Genomic DNA, 15,568 nt, shown 5'->3' on the forward strand with positions numbered 1-15,568 from the left:
ATTGTCTAAATAAATAAATAAATAGAACGAGAGACTCGTCTGTAGTTTAAAATTTTCTAGTAGTCACATTGTAAAAAAGAAACACATAAATTTAATTTTAGTAAATTTTATTTATCCAGTATGTTAAACTATAATTAGAATGTAATCAATATAAAATAGACACTTGGTATTCATTCCTTGAGATCTGGTGTACATCGTAGCACATCTTTCATTGCATTGAGACCAGCCAGATTTTAAGTGTCTACTCAGCATGTGTGCTGGTGGCTACCACACGAAACAATTATAGACTACAGATACTAAAAATTATTTTTCCCATGATAATCACTATTAACATTGCTTATATGTTTCAAGAATTTTCTATGTAGATATACAAATTTTTTTTTTTGGTTGTTGTTGAGACAGAGTCCCACCCTATGCCCTGAGCAGAGTACAATGGTGTCATAGCTCACTGCAACCTCAGACTCAAGCTGTGGGCATCCCACTGCCTCAGCCTCTGGAAGCTGCTGGGATTAAAGGCACTTTCCTGGCTGTGCCTGGCTGGGTTTTTCATTTTCTTAGGAGTTGGGGTCTCACTCTCACTCAGGTAAGTCTGGAACTCCTGAGATCAAGCAATTTTCCCTCCTAGCCTAACATGGTGCTGGGATTCCAGGCATGAGCCACCACGCCAGGCAGATACACAAATTTTTTAAAAACAAAATGTCTTTATTATAACACATGATTTGAATTTGCTTTCTAAATGTCCTTTTACTAGTTTATCATGAGAATCTTATTTTTGTTCAGTTCCCTAAGTGATGAAGTACTTTTCTTTTTTTTTTTTTTTGGGGAGGATACATGGGTAGTATTAACCATTCAAATATAAAAATATTGTTCAGTTGCCCTAGTAGCTAAATTCTAGTTGGGTTGGGCATAGAGGTATCAGATCTCAAAGTTTTCCCCTTTGAACTCTAGAGATTTTGCTCCAACGTTTTCTTAAATTTGATATTTGTGGAAGAGAACACACTCACTTTCCCCCCTTCGTTTATTTCCTCCCATTTATGTTGGAGAATCTTTAAATATTTTTCAGCATAGTTATGTTTCTACTTTTATTAAGATGTTTTTAATGTTTGCTCTTTCTTCATTTCTTGGAAATACACAGCTATTATTTCATTGTTTATTGTATCGCATTCTGAAATTCCTAATGTGTGGTTCTAAGAATTTGACCATTTTTAGATTGCTTTCTTTTTTATTCTTTACTTTTACTTATTTGTTCTTTATCTGTGAGTTCTGCGTTTTAGAAGGTCTTCTTGAAATAACCTTAAGCACCTTTGAATCTGCAGTATAAACTTTTCTAGTTTCTCTCTAGCATTTGAAAATTTGGTAGGGTTACTTTCATCTTGTATGTCCTCAGATTGTCACTGCCTGATAGTTACCGTAAGATGGTACATGTAAATACTAAACTGAGATTTATTCTGTCTGTTTATTTTTGTTTCATAGAAAAGGTAAACGTGGTAAACCTAATTTCCTAATTTTTTATGGTTTAGTTACATAATTACCAAAAATTTGATAGGCACACAGAGTTTATATTTGAGAAAAAACTAGTTTTGTATCACTGGAATAATTTCCCAAAGATGTATCATCCCCGATAGCTTTTACAAATTTCCTTCTTGTGTCAGAAATGTTCATTACACCCAGTATTCACATTCCCATCTCTCTTGGTAACTAGATACTGATGTTATCCAGGCAACAGTGTACTCATTCCTCGCTTTCCTTCCTACCTGAGGCTATGTTATTGGGTTCTGTTCAGTGAGATGTCAACAAAAACTGAGCAAGAGGGAATGGCTTGGCTTGGGTGTTCTTATTTGAAGTGGTTAAAAGTGATGGCTCACTCAATATTTCTCATGCTAATTTTGAGTTGCACAGAATAAAGATCTGACTTACAGTGCTGTTCATTCGATGGCTGCTCACTGTCTAATCAATACATAGTGTGCTGGGAAGTGAGGAGAAAGGGCCGAATTCAGTAGATAGAATTTATCTAATATCTAGAATGTCAATAGGGAATATAACACTGATGTATTTAATGGGCATGTTGGGAGATAATTCTACCTGGGTCTCTCATTTTCCTGCTTGTCTTGTAAGTAATAACAGAAGTACTAATTAGTATTATTGTAGGTAATTTTTTCAAGGATGTTTGTACTGCAAACAGTGTTGGAGAACAGAGATAAGTTTTCTCTTTGGACAAGGCAGGCTTCTTTATTATTCAGTCTTATAAAGACAATGTCTCCTTCTGGAGCAGAAATTCGGCAGTTTGCTTGCTGCTCATTATTAAAAACTGGGACTTGCACGTACAAGATTGCTCATCTATGCCATGAACCTCCTGTGAGTGCTGCATCACCTGGGCAAACATGAAGTTCAAGTTGCCCTTCATGCCTTAAGTAATAAAGTCTTTTCTCTTTGATCAGGAAGTCTAGTATCGTCTGCCTATCTCCATGAAGTTATGGCAGGCTAACCTGTTCGCTTGCAAGTAGGATAAAATCTCATGCCCTTCATTATCGACAAAGCTTTCCTACTCTCACATGGCAGAAGCGCCGTTAGGGTTTGTGGTGATGGAGCTAGACAAAGTGATGCATAGTTGGTCACCGGTAGCTATTACACATTCTGAATCCATCAACTGCTATCCTGGGTCAACACAAAGTTCTTCTATCACTCAGTAATCACAAAGCTCCTGAGAGCTAAGACTGCTCATCAGATGGTGGCAGCTGCATTGTGTGGACCAGCTCCAAGACTTGGCACAATTCTTTCTAGAAGCAAAATTTATTTCTAGACTCCTCCCACATTCTTATTTAGCAAATTTTCTAAGACCTACAATCTTAGCTCTTCACTGGACTCTTGAGACATTGTATCTCATCAGTAACATATCTGCTAATGAGATGACTCATAAGTTCTAAAACATCCATTCAACAAGCTTGTGACTCTTAAGTGAACTTTCCCTATCTATACTCCTTCTCCCTGAAACACCACACCGTCCTTCTACCTTCATCTCCAAAAACTTAAAAATCCCTGGCCTTCCATCTCATTCTCTCTTTCTTAGAAAACTGACCACCTTTGGGGAATTAGAACAGAACAAGCTGACCATGCCTCGGAACAAGCAAAAGAACCTCAGTGTTAAAGGCTCAGTTTGAGAACCAGCACAATGGTTATGGAAATATGAATGTGTGCCCTTCTTCCTCTAAGACGAGCTGCCTTGGAGAAAGTCAACTGAAGAATACATTGCATAGCCAGAGGACGATTTTAGACGTCTTTGCTTTATGAATGCCTACATGGTGAGAGTCTGGACCAAGGCCTCCTGTGGCCGTAGCCCCTGGAGCAGGCTCACACTCTTGTCACATTTCTCAAAGTCTGCCTGCTCTTCCTGTTCACCCTGTTTTCAGTTTGTAGCTCCGTCATCTCTTTCAGTGGTGTAGCTGCTATTTTTGCTACAGGCCTTCACATAACAAATGCTTTTCTCCCTGGAAAACATTACATTTTACACTCCTGTCTTAAGCAACCTGCTACAGGTTTCCTGTTACCAGGTGGGATGATACTTGGATAGTCCTACACACAGGAAGGAGGGGTGTGTACACTCCCGCTTGTGGGTCAAATCCAGCTCAATGCCTGTTTTTATATGACTTGTGAGCTAGAGATGATGTTTGCCTTTGAACCCGCTCAGGTGAGATGTTGTTACTCTCTCCCAAAGCAATTCAGTTTTTCTCATTAGGAGAACTATATTCCAAAAATTATCCTCAATTCTTATATTTTTATTTTCATCAAGAAAAATATTGTGGAAATTGTGTCCTTGCTTGTTATAAAAGTACATAATACCATTTGTTTCACGTCTTTAGAGACCCCAATATTTACTATCTAGATTTTTATAGAAAAATCTTGCCCACTGTACTCCAAGCCATAATTCTGTTCTGAATAGAAGTGAATTTTTCGCTTTGGTTCTCTTCTTCTTGAGAATGAGCTCAGCTTCCAGAGACCCCTGGCTCTAAGCTGGTAGGTTGGGAAGAGTTGGAAGGTTCTGCTTTAGCATATAAACCTTGATCCCCAGTGATGAGAAATTTACTCTGCTTCCCTAAACAAAACTATTCACCTAAAAATATTTCCCTCATCAGCCATTGTCACTGTCTCCCTGTCGTATCATAGACAAGTTGTTAAAGATTCCTGGGCTTAAGTCGGTTCTCTTACCTGCAAAACGGCCAGGTGGTCATGACTCCTCTAAGGGTCCGTGGTTGTGTCTAGTAGCTAATCTGTGTTCTAAGAAAGTGTGGAGTGGAAACAGCCTAATCCATCAAGTTGAACTGTGGTATCACTACTTTAAAAATATCATCCTTGAAATAAGAAATTAAATTGTAATATATAATTTTCAAAGCCCTCCCCCTTTTTCTTCCTTCTAGGGAAATTCTTTAGGTGACTAAGTGGATACAGAAGAAGCCATAAACACTGCAGGGGGAAGAAGGTAAGTGCAGCATGGTTTTATTAAAACTACTACATTTATTTCAACATTTAAAAAAAGTCCACACATTGTGTCTTTGGAAAAGGCAGACTTGTATATGTTATTCTTTCCAGGAAGTTAAATAAATTGTAAAGACTCTAAACATAACAGCTGTTTTAAAAGAATAACTTGCTCATGATTTGGCCTAAACTTCCTGGCATTGAGAGTTATGATATGGGTTCACCCTGCACGACTGCTCTAAGTGGACATTTGCGTCAAGGGAAGGGTTTTCAAGGGAAAGTCAAACGCTTGTTTTGCCTGTTTTTCTGTTGATGGTCCTCATTTCCCACAAGTTGATCTTTTGCTGGGAACAGGAACATACTCACCCCCAAGGTAAGTTGCTGTCCCTGTCTTATGACCTCAATTTTGTCTCTCTTTATTTCTCCCTCGGGTTGGCACTGGCAGAACGGGCTGGTCTCTGGAATATTCTTGTTAGATGTGCATTTTTCTTTGCACATTGGCATTTAGCACCTTTTATGGTCACTTACTCAGTTCTAAAGAGAAGGGGCCATCGTCCTCGTCCTCTCACCCACAGACCAAATGGATTAATCCAGGAAAGAAATGTTACCTGTAAATGCTTTCAATTGTGTTACATGTAAGATTACCACAAACTATGGACAATCTTTGTTAGTAAAAAAAGGAAGATGGGAATTCTCCTCACTAGAATTGTTATTGTTCTGTCCTGTGCTAGTTTTTTATTCCTGCATGACAAATTATCAGACATTTAGTAGCTTATCTCACTGTTCCTATAGGTCATAAATCTGGGCATAGTGGAGTCTCTGTGATACAACAGACAGACAGGGGACGCCTTCCCTCCACCGGAAGGGATGTTTGGGAGGAGGCTATTGCTGTCTCCTTGCTTGTCATCTCCTCTGTCTCTGAGACGCAGGCCTCCTGAGAACAGAGCTTTGTTCTGTCCTATTCACTGTGTATCTCAGTTTATTGCTCAAGCCTTTCTCCCATTCATGGCAACACCAGGTACCACCATTTAAGAGACTCTCAAAAGAAGGCCTTTTCAAACTGCATTTTCCTAGAAACATCACAGTTAATCTGCTTTCAGGTGAACACCTTCACTGTTTCTAACTCTATAGCCCTGGTTTCTCCAACCTTTTAAGGAGTAGATTGGAGGCGCAGCAAAGACTGTCCCCCTCCAAATAGTCCCTGATGAGTTTTTGAAACTCTCTGTTCTGGTCAACTCTTCTTGAACAGATATGAACCATTGCTTTCCAAGACCACTGTTAAGTCAGTACACTGAAGAGAGCCGGCTGGTGTCGGCAGAGACATGGCTTAATGGGAAACCTGGTTACTCCTCTGTTATTAAAATGACTGATTTCCTTTCTGTGTGTGATGTTTCTGTGTGACGATGCAAATGTAGGAAAGGATAATGTGCAAGAAGTGTGAGTAATGTACTACTGAGCATGAGGAGTCTACTGGACATTTTTTCTGAGAGTTGATTTGAATGAGGAGTGGGAGATTTCATGAGGACCCTGGACAGCCTGGGCTAGACAGGAAAAGGGCGTTTCTGAGGGGGGAAAAAGAAGGAAAGTGGTTTAAGAGGAACATTTTTCTGCTTTTCAAAGCCACTCTGACTCTAGGGTTACATTTACCAGAGACAACAGTTTCTTATTTTCAGAGCTTAATCGTCTCTCTTGTCTTTTATTAGCATGTGTGAATTCCTTCCTAAATTTCAAGCACAGAATGCAGAGAAAAACTCATGGTTTCAGAGAACACTATTGGCTGGAATAGTTAGCATGTAACAGGAGATAGAATGCTGCTTTTTAGGCCACAGCTTTTGGCAAACTATGAGCCCGAGAGGTGGTAGATTTAGAAAATAATGATGGAAATTGCAACTGACCATAATTATTATTGAGAGACATGCAAAATTTTATACACGGTTCTTTCAGTCACTGATACTATTTTTGAATTTCGAAGAACTGAGGGTGATTTTCTTCAGTACGTGCCCCCCTCTTTCTGCTTCTCTGCGTCTACCTGCTCCCCTCCCGCAGATCTTTTTGTTGCCTTGGACACATGTTTGAGAATGTCTTGGAAAATGCTTCTGCTTTCACTTTTCCTTTCCATATAATAAAAATGAACCTATCTGTACCCAACTCCCTGAGAATTTAGAATTTGAAAATGGTGAAAGATGGTAAGTTAATTAGTCTAACTAACATGTTACCTACCCAGAGAAAGTAATGCGCTAAGTGGATTTATACAAATTTACCGTATTTCTGAAACCTTTGAAGGAATGGCTTCCAATAAAATAAAATACAGGTTGCTTGGAGAAACACTTTGCATCAGATGTGGTTTTGTGACACCCTTAAATCAGCTGCCAGAAAGCGACTCCTTCATTCAGGTCTATGAGGATATTTTTCTGTCTAAAATGAAATTTTGCGCTCTAGAATGATATGATTTTTTTAAGGGGATATCTCCACATGGAACAGTAGATCCACATGGATGACATTTTAACTTCTTTTAACATCAATTACATTTATTTACTATAACATCAATTAAAGCAAGACATCAAAAATTGAACTCATTATCTTCCAGCAAAGCCTGTTCCTCTCTCTCTGACCCATCCCAGTTAAAGGAATTGCCCCTCGCACAGGTTGCTATGGAAGAGGCTGCCAATCATCCCACATCCTATAACCCCATTTAACCTACGCTTCCAGTCCATTATCAAACTTGTCAATTATTGCAATATTCACTAACTTCAAAGATTATCTTCCAAATAAAATCTAGGCTCTGGGCATCACAGATGAAGTTCTGTCCCTGCCTCTCCTGGGCTGCTTTACCTGCCTCTCTTCTCTCCTCTTTTGTTCCTCCTGCCATCAACGTACAAAGTGACAACTCTCTCCCCTACACGCATAGCTCATTCTTAGTCTATGTATCCTTCAGAACCAACATCGGATGTCATTTCTCTCCCCCAGCTCTACCACCGAATGGGTTATGTACCCTTTCCTATGCTTCTGTAGTGTCCTATACATGTATTTCCTTTAAGTCTTTACTATACTTAATGATACTACTATTTTACTAGTCTGCTGCCTTCAAAGGGAATACAACTTAATGTTAGGAATTTTTTTATTATTCCTTATTCTGTTCCTGGCTCCATGAATAGTGCCATTTCTTGAATGAATGTATGAGCAAATGAGTAAATATTGAGAAAACACATAAATAGTGACACTGGTGAAATTGAAACTTAATGGTATAAGATGTTAGGGAAATTTTCTTTGAATAATATTCAAGTTAAAAAAATCATGTAGTCCAGAGAATTATATAAAATCCTAAGGTCATGTAGTCTTTGAACTTTTCATATTTCTATTTTTTTATATCCAGATATACATTTCTTTTGTCTCTAACTGTGAAGATAGAATGACATGATTTTTTTTTTTCATTTTGCAAAGGAAGCAAGTGGTTTGCATGGAAAATCCTTTTGACTTTGACAATAACATGGAATCCAAAGCACATAGATTGCCCAGAATCCCACAGGTGTGTGCCACATGAGCCTCAGCTGATGTGGCTGTGAAGCGTGGGTTGACAGCTCTGTGTTCTATATCCTTGATGCCTTAATCTTGAGAACCATAGCACCTGTTATCAATTTAAGTAGCTTTTAGTTTTGACTTTGGAGATAGTTAGGCATTTTTCCCTATATTTTATGGACAAAAAAGAGGATGAGAAAATAATACAAATTGCTGAACTGTGTTACCCGAGTGTGAAGAAGTGGTAATTTGATGACCATCAACTCATTTGATCAATTCACACAAGTAGCATCTATTTGTTTGTCTAAATTTACAATCTTGGTAACTTACAATGATCACCATGACTGGAAAATTACTAAATCCCTATTTCAATTTGTTTTACATAAAAAGGTAGTAGAAAACACAATTAAATCAAATCTTCACATAGTTTACTTGATGAAAGGCCTTCATCAATTATTCATGAATTTTACACAGAGTAAGCAATTTCCTCTGAAATTAAGAGACCTTGTAAGTCAGCTTTCCATCTATTCATTTCCTTTCATTAGATAACAACACAAAACTATATTAGATATGGGACCTACATTTTTCAAGTTTGATAATAATTTTAAATGAAAAGAGACATATTTCCATGATAAACTGTGTAAGGAAAAATACATATTGGTTGAGTTTTCCATCTCAATTCTTCATTAAAACAAAAGAACATCTAGAGAAGCTATAATTATAGGAGATTTTTTGTATAGATAGCTGTATTGACATAGATTTTGGATAACGCATGTAGACTCAGAAAGTCAAATGATCTAGTATACTTGAGTCTTCTTAGGAGCTTCAGACTCTTTTTCAAGCAATTCATATACAATTAAATCTTATGTTTGGTTCAAGGAGGCCCAATACATAGGATTCTATTACACTGCTTAAGTTCCAAACCAAGTGAGAAGACAAAAGATTCAAAAGACATCGACCAAATTACCATCTTAAGAAACAAAACAAAACAAACAAATAACTAAATCTGCTTCTGGAGAACATGATCACCAATCACAGCAGTCTTGAAAAAGCCCAAGCTTCCTTAGTAGAGACAAGATCCTTTACATGGAGAAAAATGGTTCCTACGAGAATGCGCACTTCTTGTGGGTTTCAAATTTGGGGACCAGGTAAGAGAGTGGGGAACGTGTGTTCAGTTTCTCTTTCTGAACTCAATACTCTGATTAAACCCTGCTTCTCCCTGAGGAATGGGCAAGGAGACAACAGAAACACCTTGTCAAATGAGTTTTACTCACGCCCCCGTCAAATGTGGAAGAGATGAAGTTTTTGTCCACGCTTTAACGTCATATGCTTAGTTAAATTTACTTGTTAATTAGATCATGGCATATAAAGTAAAATTAGTTGTCATAATACTTTATTTCCAGTGATAAGTTCTATCCATGTTGAATTTCTCTGTGCTCTGATCGAAATGAAGAACTGATAAATTCTGAAATGCTTTTCCCAAATCCTTTTGGAAACATACTCAAGTGCAAGGGACAAAACACATTTCCTGGAGTCCTAATGCTAAATATTATATCAGAATGAGATGGTATCATTATTGAAATTATTATCCATAACTGTGGGCACTTATTTAAGAAAACTAAGATTGTGTCTTTATACCTAATTTCTAGATGAAAAGAAAAAGCACAGATTTACAGATCCTTGTACACATCGATACTTGATATTTGAGGGAACTAAAAATTCATCTAGTTGCCAGATCTTTCCAGGTTTTGTCTGTGTGCATGTCACAAGAACTCCATTATTCACATCACCTAAAAAGAATAATTTTCACAGCTGAGATTTTCATTTTCACCAACATGTATGTGCATTTTATTAAGATTTAGTAAATTGAATGGCTTTATGAGACACTTTCAGACTTTTTTGTTAAACATATAAAGATATGCACTATGTACATGCCATCTAAGAGTCCTTTTTCTCTGTGTTTTCTTACTGTAGATTAGAAGTCAGGACATTTGGAAAGGGAGGTTAGAAGGGAGTGGCTTAGAAAGACCAAAGGTCCGTCATTCAATCAATTTGCAATTTGTGAGAAATGGTTTTGTTAGTTTAAAAAGTGATTCTAAAGACGAAACACTTATAAGTACCCATACAGTTGGGTTAATAAGACTTATCTTATTGAATTTCTACCAAATAAATTATTCTAGCATCCATGTTTTAGCTTACACAGCTAAAACCAGCTCTGTAATAACCTTTTGTGAGTTGACCTTTCTAGATCCACTTTATTTCCTGGGTGCACAGAATATATGTGAAAAAGTAAAGGCGTATGAATGAAAACAGTTGCAGAGTGTATTTTAACACGAAGCACTTGTGTTTAATTTCTTTCATCCTTTGCCACTATTCTCATGGCTTTTATTATGTAAAGGGCCCAGAAAAAAAACAAACTGCTTATATGAATTAGCAGTAAACTTTTTCCCCCTGCTTGTTATAGCTTTAAGCAATTCATGTTTAATCAGAAACAGAGGCTAATTCTTTCTCAAAGTTGTGTTGTGGTCTCCTGACTTCCTGAGGAGGCATGAATAAAACCACTAAGCCACATCATAAAATACTTTATTTGCTTTGAGGTATCAGTTATTATTATTGTTAGTGATATACATTCAGAAGAATGGACATGTTAAAAGGCAGTTCTTAACTGCATATAAACTTCTGGTTGTCCTACAGAAAAATGAACTTCTGAAGACTGAGGCTATACAGTTTAAAGGCAAACTTTAGACATCTAAGTCAAGCTGACTAGTGGGAAAGTCAAATAGTGAGAGACCTAAGAGTACTGTGGGGTGATCTTTGTCATTCTAAAGACGTGTCAGTTGAGTCTTTAGGTAACACTTGAGCTTGAAACCACAGTGTGAATGCATGGTATTTAGGATCGAGGTGTTCTTGATTTCCTTTAATACTGATGAAGCAGGAGACTCTGGTTCATCAGAATTTGTCATCTTCCTGCATCCAAACTGAATGTGTAAATAGAGTAATGAATGTCACTCTGTGCCTCTTGTATGTTGTTTACATAGGCATCATAAACACTTAAAATTTCAACCCTTCCTCTAGTTGAAGAGGTTGGAAAGCTTTTAATTATATTTCCAAGACCTCCTTGTAGCTGGGGGTTAGAAGAAATGAGAATCCACCAATTATTAGATTGACTCCCATGAAATGTGGAAGGTGGATGGGAGGGAGAAGGCATCCCTTTTACAGCTCTTAGCTGTTGTTGTTGGCCAGCAAGGTCATGGAAATAGGTGGTCTTCTTAATTTAGCGTTCCACGGTCCATTCTTTAGCTCCTAGGCAGTCAAGGATCAGAAGCAGGGTGCTAGGCTCTTGGCCTGACCTTCTAGTCTCAGAACCATGACTTACTCCTAATGTCCATTCTCCAGCTTCTTCGATGTGGAGGAGACAGTGCAGCTTCTTTCTTCTAGCTCAGCTCCAGTGGCAGCCTTAGTGTTAGTTTTAACTGTTCTTGAAGTCACTCCTGGAGACCCAACCTAGAAGCTGTCCCTTAAGCCTTCCCAATATTTTTATAATTTTTATAATTTCCTGTTTTAAGTTTTTCCCTGCTTAAAACACAGAGGGTGGCTTCTGTGTCCTACACTGAATTAAATTCTTCCTAATAGGCAAGCAAACACAAATCTGAATGTTTAAAGCACAAAATTCTATTTCATTCTGAGTAACGTGACATTATGAAAATCCTTTTCCATTAAGTAGCGGAAGACCTGATGTTCTCAAATCCCAACTTACTAAAATCAGATAGTGAGTAATTTTTCCACAGTAAAATGTGTTTTTTCATTTCATAACACTGTGAACTCTTACGAAAAATGTTCTTCATCCCTAATTATCGGGGAAATGTAAATTAAATCAATTATGAGGTATCATGTAGCTCCGGTGAGAATGAGTCTTATCAAAAAGTGCCAAAACTACAGATGCTGGTATGGATGTGGAGAGAACAACACTCACCTACTGCTGGTGGGACTAAACACTGGTACAACCCCTACAGAAAGTAGTATGGAGACACCTCAAGGAACTAAAAGTTGACCTACCATTTGATCCAGAAATCCCACCACTACATATTTACTCAAAGGAAAAAAAGACATTTTATCAAAAAGGCACTTGCACTGGGATGTTTATAACAGCACAATTCACAGTTGCAAAGATGTGGAAACAATCCAAGTGCCCATTAATATATGAGTAGATTAACAAAATGTGGCATATATATAAAAAATGCACATAAAAAATGGTGATCTAGTATCTTTTGTAACAACCTGGATGGAAGTGGAGACCATTCTTTTAAGTGAAGTATCTCAAAAATGGAAAAGCCAACATCACATGTACTCAATATTAAATTAGAAGTAGTCAATCAATGCTTCTGTGCACATTTGGAAGTAAAACTCACAGAAATCAAGCGAGTGGGAGGGGAAAGGAGGGTTGAGTAAATTCACACCTAATTAGTGTAACGCATATTCTGGGTAAAGGGCACACTTACAACTTTGACATACAATGTACAAAAGCAAATTATGTAATCAAAACATGTGTACCATTATAATATTCTGAAATTTTTAAAAAAAGTAGAAAAAGGGTTAATTTTCAGTTGACTGTTTAGGATATAAATCATTGCTATCTTTAAAATAGTTTTTAAAGATAGATATAAAGTTTCAAGTTCCAGATATATTGTGGTGAGAGAAAAATGTAGCTGTATTATAAAAATGAATAGAATAATACTCAATGAATTTAATAATAACAGTGAAATGTGGGTTTTTTTCCCCCTGTCTGGATAGACAAAGGGTTTATGAAGTCTGGGTGAGCAGACAGTTCTATAGACATAAGTTCTCCATGGAAAACTCCTTGGAGCCTGTTCAAAGCAAGTGCTGTCTGAGCTTGGTTAAAGTGATGGTTCAAAAGATATGCAGCCATGGGGAAAAGCATTGGCTGACACAGGGAGGGTCTCGTGAGGATCACTGGACCTAAAAAAAGGGAATATACTTTGTCTCCTGGTTTGGTTTCCATGGGAATTTGTGTTTATGGGGGAAGCCTGAGAGTGTGTGTTCCTGGCCAGAATATCTGGGCAGTTCAATCAGTTCAGCCATTCACAGAGTTCAGCTGACTGGACTTTTTGTCTTTATGGTTGGCATGCGGTGCTGATAGAATTGGCCAGGTGAAAAGTCACAGACTCTGCAGACTTTTTTGTAGGCTGATGTTTAGCAAATCAGATTGTGGTTGGTTGATGGGATCATCCATGTCTGGAAGGGGAAGAGATAGCTTTAGCAAGAGTTGGCATGAGCAATGAGAATTGAGTGGACTAGATAGGCTGTAGGTGAAATAGAAATATTTATTAATCCAAATTCTGTGCAGCTATTTAATGATATGCTTGTCATCTTTCTTGTCCCCCTGCGAGAGCAGGCAGACAATTCACCAGACTGGTATGGGTGTCTTCATCATGTTTATATTTTTAGAATAGAAATGAAGGAGGACATACAGTATTTAGAGTTTCTTTCTTGAGGAAGTGGTTTATAAATGAATCTCAAGGGCATTTCAAATCAATTAAGTCCAATTTAAAGTACTTATTATAAACACTGAATCTGCATAGCCTACAGGACCAGACATCAAGCCTAAAGTTTGGCGTAACAGGTATCTCTATCCCTAAGAAGCTCATGACCAGGTGGTCCTTGATCATGGCTGTGTGGTAGAATCACCTGAGAAGCTTTTAATAAGTACTATTCCTGGGCTTTCCTGTGGACTACTTAATACACAGTCAAAGTTAAGAACTAAGGTTAGTGGAATAGGTATACACACACATAGAATGTGGTGGACACTGAAATACACAGCTAAAATTTGGCTGGTTCTGAGATTTTCATAGGACATTAACTTTTTTTTTGAGACCATAATTTACAAGCACATAGAATCTATATGCCCCAAGGCTCAGTCTCCCTTAGGAGCATTTGCTACCATAGTAATTTGTACTTAGCCTTTCAACATACACACAATCACATTTGAAAGTACGTGTGGAAATCCATGTGAAATTACATGGAAATTCAATGGGAGTAAAGGTCATGTTGCTGTATTATCTGACATAGGGACATAATAGATGACTAACAAATAACCTTTGACTGAATGAAAGAATAACTTTGCACAAAGTGAATTACAACACTCACATAAGCCATGAGTCATTACTAATGATTCTCATTTCTAGTTGGGGGTCATGGATTTTTTATGAACAATGCTACCAGAAATATAAATAGAAGATCTGGTATGAATGCTATGATTCAGAACTACTTAGAATCACTTTTATACATTTTGCTTCAGGCCAGCTGTCCTTTCCTGCAATAAAGACATTAAGAAAGCATTTGTGCTTAAGTCTTTTATGTTTTACTAGTCAGGTTTCACTTGAAAATTTTTAATTCTTCTCTTACATTTTTTCTCCAATAACTTAGTAGAAGATATTATCTCAATAAAATGTCAATCTCAATTTCTTTTTCTTTATTAAAATTTGATTGCCCATAGTTAGGCTGCTGTCCTAATTCTTTTGACACCATTCTAAAATTTGATTTGTGCCTAAAAACCCATCATTTCTTACTTACTGGTCACCCGCAGACTGCATTTTGTTAGCTGTTTGCCTCTTTATAGTCAGTGGTAAAAATCTAGCTAGCTCAAAAGCAGGAAATAATTAGCTAATTTACGCATTATCCTTCTGTTTATGCTTCAAATCCAAAAGCTACAGGTTAACATAATGCTTTATCTTTGCATCAAAGGGGTTTCCATTAAAAAAAAAAAGTGGTCAGAGTTTGGCTCAGTGTTCAAGATACAAAACTTTCAAAATCCCAGAACATTTTGCTGAAAAAACAAATAAAGAAGTCTGTGAAGACGGAGTAAGCTATTAGATTAAAAAAAAAAAAAACCCAAAACCAATGTGTTTGAATTTTAAACAGAAGATAATCATTTCAAGATACAAATACACACATGCAGGACAATGGAAAAATTAAATCCATAACAATTAATAATATATACACAGATATATAACTGGCTAAGACTAGGGAAAATCAAATTTGCTATATATGTATCTCCAAGCAGGCTTGACATGTGTTTGGCTTTGCCAAGTGGAATACTGGCTAATAGTAGGCTATCTTCTATTAATTCAAAAAATCTCCCAAGACAGAGGTCAGCAAGATTGACTATATAGACACTGCTCTGAAAACACAGGGAACTGAATAGAGCGGAGATCCAGAGAGCTCACGAGTGTCCTATGACTCACTGAAATTGAAGACATGGCTATTTCAGGGTGAAGAAAAAAAACATTCTCTGACATTAAAATCACCACTTTTATACTGCACAATTCCCCAGTATATAGTCTTTAGAGAAGACAACAAAATAGAAATTGTTAAGTTGCCAACCCTACTTAAATGTTTGGTGATAGTCTGATGGGAAGGAATTGGATGAGTTAGAAAATTCCTCCATGGAATTCTATGATTTAAAATCTTTCACTTGTGGAAAGACAACTTGGCATTGCAGGTAAGAATCCAGACTCTAGAGCCAGTCTGTCTAGGTTCTCAAATCCTCCTCTGAGTCTTACCT

Source organism: Otolemur garnettii, unplaced genomic scaffold (genome assembly GCF_000181295.1).
Source record: "Otolemur garnettii isolate 467f Iridium unplaced genomic scaffold, OtoGar3 scaffold00111, whole genome shotgun sequence".
Taxonomy (NCBI): domain Eukaryota; kingdom Metazoa; phylum Chordata; class Mammalia; order Primates; family Galagidae; genus Otolemur; species Otolemur garnettii.